Source organism: Puma concolor, chromosome B1, assembly GCF_028749965.1.
Source record: "Puma concolor isolate L17-30 chromosome B1, mPumCon1.1.hap2, whole genome shotgun sequence".
Taxonomy (NCBI): domain Eukaryota; kingdom Metazoa; phylum Chordata; class Mammalia; order Carnivora; family Felidae; genus Puma; species Puma concolor.
The window spans coordinates 48,829,180-48,844,885 of NC_141670.1; the positions used below are offsets into that span (position 1 = coordinate 48,829,180).

General features: G+C 47.0%; 1 long non-coding RNA gene across 1 annotated transcript in view; it reads right to left on the reverse strand.

The window, feature by feature from the left end:
• Nucleotides 1–1,599: 1,599 nt before the first annotated feature.
• Nucleotides 1,600–15,706, reverse strand: part of LOC147581623 (uncharacterized) — a 37,350-nt gene continuing 23,243 nt past the window's right edge. Inside the window, exons 4-5 of the long non-coding RNA XR_015249716.1 lie at nucleotides 7,413–7,452; nucleotides 1,600–1,908 (exon numbers count right to left, since the gene is read on the reverse strand). This is a non-coding gene — a long non-coding RNA (uncharacterized LOC147581623). The remainder of the gene's footprint in view (nucleotides 1,909–7,412; nucleotides 7,453–15,706) is intronic.

A 15,706-nucleotide genomic window follows, 5' to 3' on the forward strand; every position in this document is an offset into this window, starting at 1 on the left:
AAAATCTGTATTTAAGCCACACCCAACTATGATGCCCCCACTGCACATTTAGGGCAGAAATTTTCACCCTTGTGTGTCTTTGTTTATCCTGTTTTCACTTGTCTGAGTTGGTCTTTCCTCCCGTGTCTGCTTGTCAAAATTCAATATCAAGGGCCAACTCAAATGTCAATTTGTTTGTGAAGTCTGCTAGAATCACTGCAGTCAAAATTAATCATTACAATAACGCTTGGTTTTTGTCTCTGTTCTTGGACTTAGCAGAGTCTGCCTCATAGCGGGGGGTAAGCAGTGTTGGGATGAGTCCCAGCTGTGGGTCCTTGAAACCTTGTGATGTAGCCAATACATTCTCTCTCTCCACCCAGGGCCCAGCACAGAGCCTGCATGGACGGCTGCTTTGCATTCACATTGAGGAAGTTACTAAGTGGGAAATAAGGCACAGAATTCCTGGCTCAAATACTTAGGCACCTCAGAAACAATTACTTCAATCCCAGCCTTGCATTCAACACATCAGGTGATCAGATAACAATGACCAGGTACTTCTGAAATTGGATCTACAAAACAATGTAGCTATTCAAGAGCTATTTGACTAAGGTTCAACTCTCAGCCAGAGCCCAGGGCTATGTTATTACTATCATGCTATATTATGACTTCCCAGAGGGCAGGGTTCTTTATTTTCCGTGCTTTCATTCCATGTACCTACCGCACTGTCTGGCACAGGGAAGGGGTTCGATAAAATATTTGTGGCATGTAATCATCATGAAAACAAGTCTGTAACGAGGCCCTACCTCACTCTGTGGTGGTGATGTGATGAAACGCCCTGGAGTCGCTACAATCTGGTTGGAAAGCAAAACATATTTAAGTGGTTAAAAAAAAAAAAAAAAACCCTAATTGCACCATCAACAAACACATGGTAAATGCTGGAAAGTACTTTTTGAGTTACAACTCTGTGGCATGTTTCTTGCTAAGTGCTGGGCATCCAAAGAGAATGAGAAGCAGTGGCCACCCTCCTGGAGACCAGGGATCATATAGGGGAGTTTGGAATGGAAAGAACATCATTAGCTGAGCAGCCAGAAAAGGTGCCACTTGAAATCACAGGAAGCAGGAACCTAACGAAATTCTAGATGGAAATCGATGTCCTATTGTTTAAACATTAGGGTGTTAATGCGGGAGGGTGTTGAATACATTGAAACGTTGCTAAAGGAAAATATTCTGAAATGATGCTATCCCTGGATCCCAGTGGGCTTTCTGGGATCTAGGTATGCAAAAATCCCTCGCTGTCAACCTTGGGGTCACACCCAGTTAAGAACCACATTGAAGCTCCAAGGAAGTCGTGGGCCATGAGCTCTGAGGGGCAGGAGAACTCAGCCAGGTGCCACAGTCACCCCTGACTCGGTTTCTGGGGACGCCCATGCAGAAAGGACACAGTGAGACAAACCCTCTGTTCTATCCAGCATCATCCCATTCCTGCCTTGCCTGTCTCCACAACACTACCCCCTTTACGTCTTAGTCCCTGCAGGCTGCCATAACAAAAACACCAGCCATGGGTGGCTTATACGCAACAGAAATTTTTTTTAATGTTTATTTTTGAAAGAGAGAGAGAGAGAGAGAGACAGAGCACAAGTGGGGGAGGGGCAGAGAGAGAGAGAGAGAGGGAGACACAGAATCCCAAGCAGGCTCCAGGCTCTGAGCTGTCAGCACAGAGCCCGATGCGGGGCTTGAACTCATGAACCGTGAGATCATGACCAGAGCCGAAGTCAGACGCTTAACCGACTGAGCCACCCAGGGGCCCCTTATAAACAACAGACTTTTATTTCTCACAAATCTGGAGCCTGGGGAGCTCAGATCAAGGCATGGCAGCTTTGGTCTCTGATGAGGGCAGGCTTCCACACTGATGGCCGTCTTCTCACCGTGCTGTCACAGGGCAGAAGGGACAAGCAAATTCTCTGGGACCTCTTCTTATGAGGGCATGAATCCCAGTCATAAGGGGGTCTGCCTTCGTGACCTAACACATCCCAAAGTCCCCACCACCTAATGCGATTGCCTTGGGGGTTACAATTTCACCATATGACTGGTGGATGGACACAAGCGTTCAGACCTCAGCAGTTTAATTTTTTTTTTCAACGTTTTTTATTTATTTTTGGGACAGAGAGAGACAGAGTATGAACGGGGGAGGGGCAGAGAGAGAGAGGGAGACACAGAATCGGAAGCAGGCTCCAGGCTCCGAGCCATCAGCCCAGAGCCTGATGCAGGGCTCGAACTCACGGACCGCGAGATCGTGACCTGGCTGAAGTCGGACGCTTAACCGACTGCGCCACCCAGGCGCCCCAGACCTCAGCAGTTTAGATCCAACACTGTCATGGATCACCTCCATCCAGGCGCACACTTCACAACCCGTGTGCACAGCTTCCCTGTTGCGGGCAGCGAGAGGATAGTAACCATAACCATTGTTCACACTTTCTTTTGGCCAACTTGAATCTGGTTAATTGGTCTGGGAAAGCAGTAACAAAAAGAGAAAGCGTTCTCTTCCATGTGGGGAAATTAATGTCGTGAAATCTAGCTGTGACCCAGCCCACCACGCAGAACAATCCCTCCATGATACATGAGACCGTATAGCTCAGAGCTGCCCTGTACAATGGAGAAAACCTAGGGAGGGAAATAAGAAAAAAAGGGGTGGGGGGGGAGGAGAGGGAGGAAAAGAAGGAGGAGGGAAGGGAGGAGATCAGTGTGACAGGTGAAAATTAAAATAAGGATTTACTGAGGGAATCTGAGGTGGATCTGGAGCTTAAGATCAAGCATTGCTGGAGATAAACGTAGAAAAACAGGGAAACGGAAAAAAAATAGAATCAAATCTCTGCTTTGCAAACTCATACTCTGGCAATAATTTATCCTTTAAAAAAAAAGGCAGAAGGAGATCAGAAGATGTGAGAAAAATAATCAACACGAGAGTGGAGGTGTCAACCTGAACAGATTTCAAACTGAAACAAAGAATTTATATGATTAGCTGCAATTACATGGAGATATATAAACATCTTGGGCCAAATGGTACCGAGCAACCCTCTAGCGTTTCACGGTGCCTTCTGTGTAACTTAGTCTTTTGATATTTATTTTACATTCTGCCAGCAAAATTTTTGTCATATCTGATGTGTTTTGCCAAGTCTTTTATTTGGGATGCTTCCTGATTTAAATATTTTTAGCTGCACTGGTTTTTTAATCATGAGGGTATTGTTTCAAAAGCAATTATTTTATGTGCATCTAAAAGCAAAACTGAAGCCCAATCCAAATTCATCTGAGATCAGCCTATGAGCGAGGGGCACTGTGGAAAAGGGCAGAAAACTGCCCCTGCGGACTGGTCTATGAAGGGATCTCAGATTTCTCTTATAAAATATGGTTAGTGCAGTGACCTCTGCTGATGTCTCCTGATGCTGTGGATTGAAAATGGCAAATTGCAACTTCATCTGTGTTCATCAGAAAATAAGGTCCATTTGCTCCTCCCACCCCCAAATCAAGCCTCTTTGCAATCAGCCAGACTTCTGAATAGCCTACAGTTTGGATAAGAGGAGCACGAATGGGTGACTTTCTAGAAAGAAAAGTAATGTCTTGCCACGTAATGGCTTTTCTAAGGAAGCAGTACCACCCGGGTTTGGGGTTTAGAGGCTTAGAACGAAGCACCTGGAAGGAAAAAGAACTAAAATGCCCAGGCTGAGAGCCATCCCCTGGGTGGGAATCTGCCTCCAGAGCCCACTCTGCAGGGGCAGGAACAAATCCATCTGTTCCCAGAGGTCGCTGCTGCTGAGTTTCCATTGCCACTTAGCCCTGCCGTCCTTTGCCACACAAAAATTACAGAAAAGACAGGGTCAAGTTCTTTGTGGCCAGGCAGACATACGTACAACTGTCAGGAAATAGAGAAACATCCCTTAAAGCCTTGGCTACGGGGACATCTTGATTTTTCAAGCCCACATACAGGCAGGCATTGGGTTGTTTCTTTCAGAAAGTGCTTTATTCCTTGTATGTTTAAGTTGATCCAATAAAGGCATTGTTCAGAGAGGAAATGTGTACTACAGCCAACGCAGTCATTTTTACAGCAAATGAATTATGGGCCCAAAGAACAATGCGAAGTCTCTTTTCCAATTGTTCGTAGGAGTGTGTTCATTCCAAGCCATTACCACATGTGTCTGTCAGAGGGAATCTCTGCATCGGGCTATAATGAGGCACATTAACTTTCTTTCCACAGCAGAGTGTTCTGTGCCCTGGCTCCCTGACAGGTCCAAGATTGTAGTTCAGGGAGCCACTTCGGATCCGGCGCTTTCTGAAAAGTCAGGAGCCAACGAGGCTACAGTGATTAGAGCAGGTCTTAAAACCACAGGCCAGGAAGGAGAGAGGGAGTCAACCTAGGAAGTTTCCTCTGGGAAAGGCCCTGCCGGGAGGTGTTGACAAGAGCTACGGCCTGTGGACACAGGCGAGTTCAAGGCGCTACAGCTGGTGCCTCAGGAAAGCCCAGAACACCACAGAAAGGGGATGGAGCGGGGAAGCCTGAGGTCTAACCCAGCACCCCTCCTGCCAGCATCTATTCTGTCTTTCGGCCTTGTGGTCTACTTCAGACACCAATGTTGGCCTGCTCTCTCACTACGTCACCCTGGTGCTCAGAAACTCTCAAGGTTGCCACCGCGTTCGGAACCAATTCTAAATTCCTACGCGGAGTTCTCAAGAACTGGCAAGACTGGGCACCAGCAAGCCTTTCCCTTTGGAAACACTTTGGTGTTTCCACTCGGTGCCACATAGCTTCTGGCTGCCCCTCCATATCCACACGGCACCTTCCTGCACCAGCTCACATCTGGGAGCAGGACTCGGGGGTGGGGGCGCAGGGGGAATGGATCCCAACAAGTTCCCAAGGATACAGGCTTCTGTTGGACTCGGCCAATAGGGAGAGAGGGGCGGGGCCAGGTAGGCGGTCCAGGGGGCGGGGCGGAGAGAAGGCGGTTGCAGTCCTGGCTCCTTCCCCTGCCTGGGGGTTTCTTTAGGCCAGCTCTGCCTGGCACACAGCTTCCTAAGAGGTGGCTTCCTCTGCCGTGTGCTTGCAGGTTCTGGAGACCATTCTTTCCCCTCAGTCCCAGAGATCTGAGGATGATGTCCCTTTCTCTGCCCTTACCACCACTGCTCAGGGTTACCTTACGTCTAAATAAGTCATCCTCCTCTTACCTATTTTTAATGTTTATTTAATTTTGAGGGAGAGAGAGGGGGTAAGGGGCGGAGAGAGAAGGAGAGAGAGAATCCCAAGCAGGCTCCAGGCTGTCAGTTGCAGAGCCAGACGTGGCACTCAATCACCAACCGGTGAGATCATGACCTGAGCTGAAATCAAGAGTGAGGCCCCTTAACTGACTGAGCCAACTAGGTGCCCCTCCTCTTATCTATTTAGGCTACTCCATCTGTTCCTGAGCAAAACTCTCCCTCCTTCTACCTCCTAATAATGAGAAATTGTTACATTTCTCATACTTAAAGGTAAAAGTAATAGAACCAGGATTTGAACCCAAGCAGTCTAGCTCCAGAAACGTCTCTCATAGCCCATGAGCTAATACTGCCTAACTAACACACTGGGCTAGTATTGCTTTGTGGCTTCTCTGCTCCTATCAAAATCCACCCAATCCCAGGGGGCGGGTTCAGGCCCGCCCCACCCCACCCATGGTATTTCCCTTACACCCCCAGCTCCATCAGAAGCTCAGTTTCCAGTAAGCAGTGTCTGTGTCACCCCCTTGTACGCATACCACTTATCACAGAAACCACATCCTTCAGGACTGCTGTGCATATTCTTGTTTCTCCTAGGGATGGAAAATTTCCGGGGAGACAGAAATTGTGACTTCAGTATAATCTCCATTGTCCGTAGCCCACAGTAAATACAGTGACCTGCATCACTCAGCTGAGTAAATGAATGGGAAGGAATTTCTATGGCTATTTATATTGTCTGTCAAGATGAATAACTGCCCCTGTAATTTATGAGTTCTTATTAAATTTAAACTTAAAAAGATATTTCTTTTTAAGCAGCAGTGAAAGCAGTGAAAGTGAAAGGTGACAGACTCTAAATAAGTAACAGTCATCTGGAAGCAATTATAGCATTTCCTTTACCACCCCCAAAGCTTAGGATTCCTATAAAAGGCTCACCCTATACTAACTGCTGCTAAAGAGCCATTGTAGCTTGGTGGCTACAAAGAAATTTCTAGAGCCCTACCACCAGGGTTCAAATCCAGGTTCTGCTGCTTGTAAGCTGGAAGTCGTGGGAAATTTAGCTATTTAATCTCTCTGCAGCTCCATTTTCTCATCTATAATATGGGGATAATAGTAGCACTTAACCCACATCATGTTGTGAGGATTAAATGAATTAATACACATAAGCACCTAGCACAGGACCTGGATGCATTGTATTGGACATGTGTCAGTCATTGTTACTGAATATGAGAGAGTCACATGATTATCCGGTCCTGCCAGGGCTCTTCCCGGGACTTCCTAATACCTGGAAGCTTCCAGGAAAGGAAAGGTAATACTCTCTAGGGTTTATTTACAAAAACTCTACGATAGGGAGCCTGGGTGACTCAGTCAGTTAAGTATCTGACTCTTGTCTTCGGCTCATGGTTTGTGGGTTCAAGCCCTGCATCAGGCTCTGCGCTGGCAGTGTGGAGCCTGCTTGGGATTCTGTCTCTCTCCGTCTCTATCTCTGCCTCTCCCGTGCTCTGTCTCAGAATAAACAACTAAACTTTGAAAAAACTCTACCGTAAGGAGTTAATAAGCTCCACAGACTTCATCTCCTTGCAGTGACAAACACGCTGATGAAGTATTTTCATGTAGAGGTGGAAGAAGGAATAGGGAGGATATTTTTAGTGTATTTTACTATTTTACAATAGTAAAACGGGCTGTCAAAGGCCCAGGGGAGACGAATTAACTTATAAATGAGGCTTTACCTGGCACCTAGAGTGTACCCAGCTGTGTCGTCAATGAAATGGAGGAGGCAAATAAACTGTAGGGCACCTGTCTAAGGTGACCCAGTACAGCAACTGGAGCCCAAGAGCTGTGACCCGTTTGCTGCCACCCATGTAGCACTCAAAGAGCAAGGAGCAGCTCTGGTTGCGGAGAACTATTCATCCCTTGAGGTAGGCGAGCGGGCTTCATGATCTATATCCCCCATGACAACACTGGGGACATCGCGAATTCATCAGATAATCCATGTGACCCTCATCTGCTGCTCAGTTAACCTGCCTGCTGTTCAGCCAGTCATACACACACACACACACACACACACACACACACACACACACACACACACCCCATTTTGGGCTGAAATGGGGGGAGAATGGGAAAAATACCATGACAGGAGAGCAAATAAAGAGCCTTCTTTCCTTGATAGGCCTCTTTCTTCTTTATGATCTTACCTTTTTATTACCTTTATTAAGCATGGCATGCACAGAGGGCCTAAAGAAAGCAAGAAAGAAACAATTGGAGTGTTGGTGTTGCAGCGGCTCTCCCTCCCTCCCCTGAGAACTGAGCTTACACACATAGTTTATTACCTTCTCATGCTCCTGAACACTGCTTAAAGCCATATAATATCTTTTGGTGGGTAAATGAGCAGCTCTCTCTCTCATCTGTCAGTCAAGCCCATTTCCCCCTTGAATAAAGGAAGTTAACATCTTACCCCTCTGACAGTCAAGGGGAGTGAGCTTCGTCTCGCTCTCTGCCAGGAATTTTAGAGCAGGAGGAGAGAGGGGAGGGGTGTCCTGGCAGTCCCAGGGTGCCTCGGCCGGAACAGGGAAGGGTCTATACACACTCCCGTGGCAGCACTAGCTGAGGCTTGGCTGTGGAACAGACAAATCACAGCAACTCTCCTATTCCCTCCATAGCCAAGTTAGCCGAGGCCACACTGGCAGCCTTTCATTGGCGTGATCAAGACAGAATCCAGATTGCAATGGGTTGAAGAGAGAGAGGAGAGTGAAGGAGTGAAGAAAACAGAGACAGATCAACGATAAAAATCGGGGTGCCTGGGTGGCTCAGTCAGTTGAGCGACCAACCCTTGATTTCAGCTCAGGTCCTGATCCCAGGGTCATGGGGTCAAGCCCTGTGTTGGGCTCCGGGCTGATCACTGACCATGCAGCCTGCTTAAGATTCTCTCTCCTCCCCCCCCCCCCACCCCTCCCCCATTCTCATGAGCACATACACTCTCTTTTGCTCTCTCTCTCTTATAAAATCTATTTCCTTTTCTGGGAAAAGCCACCCCACCCCATGCAGATGAAATATTTGTTTATATTTAATTTAATTTATATCAAGAGTAGTTTATTAAGCCACTGCTATGTATAAAGTATTGGACTAGACTCTTTGGAGGCGATAAAAAGATGAACAAACAAACCTGCCATCTGTCCATGGTGACATTTGGGCCTCACCTCCTTCAGCCCTTGCTCAGACCTCACCTTCTCAATGACAGCCACTCCGACCACATTTTTAACACAACTACCTGCCCTCCGGCTCTCCTGATATACTTCTCATCCGTACTTTAGCCTTTTTTCCCCATAGCACATTTCTCCTTTTGACAAGCTTTTTATATTTACTTACTTTATTATCTTATTACTTATTGTCAGTTTCCACACACACACACCCCACCCCCGGGAGGGGATCTTTGTGAGATTTATTTCCTGATGTACCTTAAGTGCTAGAACAGTGCCCAGCACATCAAAATCACTCAGTAAGTAGTTATTGAATGAAAAAAATTGTTTCTCCCAGAGCTGCGATACATTCCTTAAAAAAAAAAAAGCATCAGTCATTAATTGAGCACTTACTATGTGCCAAACACTTTTTTTTTTTAATTTTTGTTGATTTTGAGAGGGGGGTGGGAAGCAGGGAAAAGGCACACAGAAAGAGAGAGGGTCCAAAGCGGGCTCTGCACTGACAACAGAGAAACCTATGAGGGACTCGAACTTACAAACTGTGAGATCACGAAACTGAGCTGAAGTCAGATGCTTAACTGACTGAGCCACCAGGTGCCCTGCCCCCCCACCAGATACATTCTTAACTACTTCTGGAAGAAGTTTCTGGAATTATTGAGAACTTATAACAAAACAGCCATTTCCCCAATGAATGCTCCCAGGAGTGAAGGCAGCGAAAAGGTTCTGGTGAGTGAGTGGATGCATTCTTACAGCTTATTCACCTCACTGTACAGCTGACTTTCCAGGAAGCGGTATCCCATGGTTTTCCTTCCTAGATTATCCCTCAGTCACTATACAGCTGGGTCATCCATCAGTTGGTTCAAACGTTTCATCCTCAGAATGAAATGATACAATACTTCTCCTTTTCGTGTGTAAGTGTACTCATAGCATGATACAGAGAATTTATGCACTTAAGAAACACATCAGGGAGGTTTTATCAATTCCATCACATGCCAACAAACGTGTATTTCAAAGGTATGTCATAGCCTTCAACATATTACACAGTTTAATCATTAACAGACCCCTACAGTCTGGCTCCATGTGATGCCATAAATATCCACCCCTCCCCTAGGCCCACCAGCTGGGTTCTAAACAAGAGATAGCTCCCACCCCAACCCAAACACACTCATTGACTAGGGCACACTCCAAACTGCTCCTAACCAACACCGTTTCCACAGGAAAAGCTCTGAACCAACACATCCCAGCCTCATGACAAGTTCTAGAACACCCATCCAGAAACTGTGATGGGTAGCCAGATATTCATGTTGTGTGATAAATAATCTGAAGTTCCCAGATACAAAAAGGCTCACTCAAGGTCACAAAATTGGCTCACAGCAGTGAAATAAGGTCATGTTTCCTACATTGCTGGATTTCACAAGTGACCTCCACGACTACAGCAGGCTTTGATTTCCAATCTTTCTTCTTCTCCTGGGGCCCCTGTGAGGAGATTACTCCTGAGAGGGGCAACGCCAGGGACAAAATAGTGGCCCTCCTTGGCGGACGCTCCTGTTCCCTGCTATAACTTCTCAGAGAGAAGAACTGTATCATCTTTATCCCCAACTTCCTAGAAAAAAATTATGTCATTCTCTTGCTACTATGGTCTGCCTTGCTTAGGTCCCAAAGCCATACGGATGCACCTGTGTTACACATCTGCCTCTCCATTTTCAAAGGGAAAGGACACCAGGGGAAGTAAAAAGCCCTAGTTCTCTTCACTGAAGAAGCCTCATTCAAGGCCAAGTATATTTGCCCCATGGCCCAGCAGTGACAATACCCCTTGGGCTAGACATGGCTATGGTAATTGTTAAATCTTACACTAGCCTCTGCTACTTCCCATCACTATTTAACTCTGCTCGTCTCTATTTCAGAAGCTAGCTTTTGCCATGAAACAAACCACTCCAAACTCGGTGGCCATTTAGATCATGCAATTTGGACTGGTTCAGCCAAGCAACAACTGTGGTATGGGCTCAGCTAACCTCAGCTCAGCACACTCATGTGTCTGAAGTAAGGGAGTCAGCTTTTTTTTTTTTTTTTTTTAATGTTTACTTATGTTTGAGGGAGAGAGACAGAGACACAACATGAGCAGGGGAGGAGCAGAGAAAGAGGGAGACGCAGAATCCGAGGCAGAATCCGAGGAGCCCAATGCAGGGCTCCAACTCCCAAACTGCAAGATCGTGACCTGAGCCGAAGTCGGACGCTTAACTGACTGAGCCACCCAAGAGCCCCCAGTGACTCAGCTTCTAAGGGTGAGGCTCACTGCCAGCTGGGGCTCTGGAGCAACTGGACCACATGACTCTCATTAGGCTTCAGGCTAGTCATGTCTTTGTTCACATGAGGGTTCAGGGTCTCAAGGGCAACAGGGCTTCGTCATGCAAACTTCGAGTCTGAGTGTTTTATGTCTGTTAATTAGTGTCCGTTGGCCAAAGCAAGTCACAAGTTTAGTCCAAGAGTTGGGACTCCCTTTTTAAAAGAAGTTACAAGGTCACATTGCAAGTGCATGTATACAGACAGGGAAAGGAATTGTGGCCATTTTTTACAATGTTCCATCGAGATAGGTGTGGAAGGGTTGAGAGATATGTAAGCTCTGATACAGGGAGAACGTTGGGCGTTTAGTGATTACTAAATTATCTAGTCACATCTGCTTTCCTCAAGACACTTGCTTTAGGGCACCTTGTACATTCATTCATTCATTCAAAAAATACTGACTGAGCACCTACTACGTGCCAACCCCTATTCACTTGTGATAGAAATAGACAATGTCCCTGCGCTTACTAAGCTTACAAACTAGTAGGGTACGTTCAGAGAATGACTAAACAAATGTAGAACAGATCTGACTGTGAGTGCTATCAAAACCTAATAATAATTAAGGGTGTGAAAAGTCACAGGAATTTGGTGTTATTTTATCTAGGGTAATCACGAATGACCTCACTGATGATATCTTCAAGTAGAATACTTGAAGAGAGTGAGGGAACAATCAATATGGACAGTTGGAAAGGAGCAATCCAGGGACCAGAAGGAGTAAACACGGAGCCCTCAGGTAGGGATCGTCTCTGCTTCTTAAGTAACAGCAAAGAGGCTGATGTAGCTGCTGTGGGGTGAGTGGGGGGAGACAGGGGCTAAGAGAGAAGTACCCGTGGGCCCAAATGTATTGTGAAGGATAAGCCGTGCTAAGAAGCTTGGATTTTACTCTGAGCGAGAAGGGAATCCTTGGCCGGTTTAGAACACAGATGTGCTATGACCCGTTCGCTCTGTTAATTTTGTGCAAAATACGCTCTGGCGAGGCAAGGGTAGACGCGGGACCCCAGCTGTGAGGCTGCTGTTCTGTCACACTGTGTTCCCAGGCTACACGGATCACAGCTGATAAATATATTGCTCAGTTCTGTTTATGACCTCCTGTGTTGGGTTATGGCTGAATTTGGCAGGATGGCCAAGGGACAGAAATCCTTCAAGACCTTGCTCACAAAGGAAGACGTGAGCTTCTTTTTTTTTTTTTTTTGAATTTTTTTTTTTTCAACGTTTATTTATTTTTGGGACAGAGAGAGACAGAGCATGAACGGGGGAGGGGCAGAGAGAGAGGGAGACACAGAATCGGAAACAGGCTCCGGGCTCCGAGCCATCAGCCCAGAGCCCGACACGGGGCTCGAACTCATGGACCGCGAGATCGTGACCTGGCCGAAGTCGGACGCTTAACCGACTGCGCCACCCAGGCGCCCCTTTTTTTTTTAATTTTTTTTTAATTTTTTTAATTTTTTTTAATTTTTTTTAATTAATTTTTTTAATTTTTTTTTAAATTTTTTTTAAATTTTTTTTTAAATTTTTTTTTTTTTTTTTTTTTTTTGACGTGAGCTTCTTTACAGCTGCCTGTCGGGAGGTTGAGGCATGGAACAGGGAGGAAGCACATGTCCGTCCTGAGTCTAGCTATCCAGCCACTTTAGAATCCATGTGTCTCCCTCCTTCACTGAGGAGACCATGGGAAGGATGGTGGCTGACAAGCTGGTGCTGATGAGCAGAAAAGAATAGGATTAGAAAGGAGTCACCACCGTGTGAATAAGGCCAAAACAAGACAGATGGCCCCAGGTTCTTGGTATTTATCACAGGGCAGAGCCAGGTCCTTTCAAGGCACAAGGAGCTCTGATGAGTGAAAAAACAGTGGGACTGACCCTCAAGGGGACCGACTCTTGGGAGAAGTGACCCACCGGACGGGAGGAGGGAATTGGTGTCTGTGGCCCGCTGTCCATTTGGGAGCTGGATATCACCAAGAAACACGAGAAAGCACCAAAACATGTCTAATCTCCCAAAGTTCACAGCATCCTTCCATCTCCATCCCCTCCCCGCCCCCCACATTCCAGTGTTCTCTGAGCCCCTTCACCTAAGGGTTAAAGTCAAGCAAAACTCATTGGGAAACTAAGACTTTCTATTCTCTTGTCAACTGGGTCCAAGCAAATGGCATCCTCTTACCTTCCCAGATGCCTCACTGGCTGCTCTTTTCTCCCCTCTATTGTCGCCCTTTCTAACAAAGGGGGCCCTGCCGCTGGTTGCAGTCAAATATGGGAGAGACGTCACCAACAGGAGGAACAGTGATAGACCCCAAGCATCAAACCGGTCATTCCAGCCCCACCCCACACAAGGCATGCCTGTCCCAGGCAGGAGCGGGCAGACTGAGTTTTTGCGAGATGCAGAACACAGTGAGGAATGTGGGCCTGGCAGTCAGGGGCCGGTGGGGGGTCTTACCTTGCCACGGCCCTTCCTTGGGACCACTTCCTTGCAGCATAACCTTGGACAACTGACTTAACGTCACTAAACGTCAGCATTACATTCATAAAATGGCAATAATACTAGTTATCCCCCAGGGTTTGTGTGTGGGAAAAATGAGAAATTACACATAGCGTGCCTTTGGCATTGTATTTGACACACTGTAAAAAAAAAAATGGGACATATTATTATCATTAACATTATGTTATTAAGAAGGGAGGCTGGTATCCAGCTGCCTCTGCACAGAAGCCAGTAAATGAGTAGTTGCACGGCCTAGAAATATGGATTGGCATGTACAGGCAGTGTTCAGAGCGGGCTTGCTGGCAGGGGATTTTGGGAAGGAAGCGTATCTTCTCACTGGTAAGTTCATTTAAAAATAATATAAAAGCACATTTGGTGACCTGGTGGTGAGTGTGGTCCCAATACCAGAACGTTTCTCTGATTGCCCTGCAGACAGAAGGTCATAACAGGTGGTGGTGGCTGGTGGCAGGGGGCGGGGCCCCACGAGCCCCTCCAGCAGCACCTGCAGTGGCCCCGGGCCTCCCATCCCTGGCCTTCTATCCTTCTTCGATTCTCTCCAGGTGGGCAAAATGCCACTCACGACTCATTGCAGCAAATGTCTCCAGATCCTTTTAAGAAATGCTCACAAAATGGTCTTCCCGTATTTGCTTCTGATGGTCAAATTGGAGAGCTGAAAGCTTAAATGAAAAAGCTGAAAGGCCCCAAGGCCAGAGAACAGGAGAAAAAGAGACGTCGCGAGGCAGAGTTGAGAGACATTCGCTTCCCGCGCCTTCTGGATATGATCCGAGCTGTTAGAGACGAGCCTGCAGGAAGCTACCAGGCCGCCTGGCTCCCGGGCCCCACGCTGCCACTGACATGCTGGCTGACGGTGGGCTTGTGTCCTCTCATCTTTAAAAATGAAAACACTGTCTGGATCATTGTTTCTCAAATTAGACAGCTACTTCAGAATCACCTGGAGAATCCATTGGAAAATTCAGGATATTCACTTGAAACCACTGGAGTTCGGGAAGGTGGGTAGCAGGAGTCTGTATTTGTAATATTCCCTTCGCAGTCAAGTCTGAGGCCCACTGGCCTATGAGAGATCCCTGAGACAGACACACATCTGCGGGTTTTAACACTGCCGCCCACCTGGAGGAAGGTTCTAGCAAGCTTCGTTTCTCCTCTCAGGGCACTTGTGATCTACGAGATGTTGATAAAATGGTGGGCATAACAGTAAGCATAGCTAACATCTGAGGTGTCGCAGGCAGGAGGAAGCTGTCTTCCCTGCTGTTCTCTTCCAGCCAGACCTCCCCGCCCGCCGCCCCGGGTCACAAAAGCTGGCTACCTCCACAGCCACTGCTCCTATGTGACTCAAGTCCTGCTCTTACTGAATGCAGACCATATATGCACAAAGCAAAGGTTTATGGAGCGTTCATCTTATGTCAGTCTCTCACATGTATTACTTTATTAACCATCCAAGCAATCCTGTGAGGGGGACACTTGGCTGGCTCAGTCAGTAGAGCATGCAGCTTTTTTTTTTTTCAGTTTTTTTTTTTTTAATGTTTATTTATTTTTGAGAGACAGAGCACAAGTCGGGGAGAGTCAGAGACAGAGGGAGACACAGAATCTGAAGCAGGCTCCAGGCTCTGAGCCGTCAGCACAGAGCCCAACGTGGGGCTCGAACCCACAAACCGTGAGATCATGACCCGAGCCAAAGTCAGACACTCGACTGAGCCACTCAGGTGCCCCTACTCTGTCCCCATTTTAATCATGACGCCACTGTAACACCAGGGTCAGTGATGTGTCCACAATCACGCCAGCTGAAAAGGGGAGAAACCAGAATTTGAACCCAGATAATAAGATGCCACAGTGAGTGCTTTTATGTTCCCATATGTAATTTAATCTCCAGGGGTGGGATTTCAGGCATCAGTTTTGAGAGAGAGTCGTAAAGGGTCACAAATCCCTACCGTTCACCAGTGAAATAAGGAAAATTGGATGCACATATCTTAGCTGTTCTTTTCAACCTTAAAACCCAATTGAACTGAACAAAGTTGAGTGACCTCCATTACCCAGGCCAATGGATCTCTATATGGGGAGGGCAATCTGGAATATTTTAGGTTGTCACATGACCGGGGACTAACAGCATGCTGAACCTGCAGAGGCTAAATGGTCTGTGGCTCTCAAGACAGGCCTACGTGAAGAGCTGCCCTCCCCGTGCAGTGACAGCATGCACGGAGGAAGTCCCACAGGCAATGGAGATACACTGTCCAGTTAAACTGTTCTCACAGGGCTCCCCCAAGACGGGGCAGGGGGCGGGGGGAATACTGAAAAATCAGAGTCTCCCGGGCCCTCTCACTTGGTCTTAGCCACCTGGACGCTCCTGTTCCAAGATTCTGTGTATGAGAACTTTGGCAGTCTCATACAAGGTTATCTCTATCAGGAAAAAAAACATCACACTGGCATTTGGGTGTCATCCCATCATCTACCTGAATTATATGGAATGT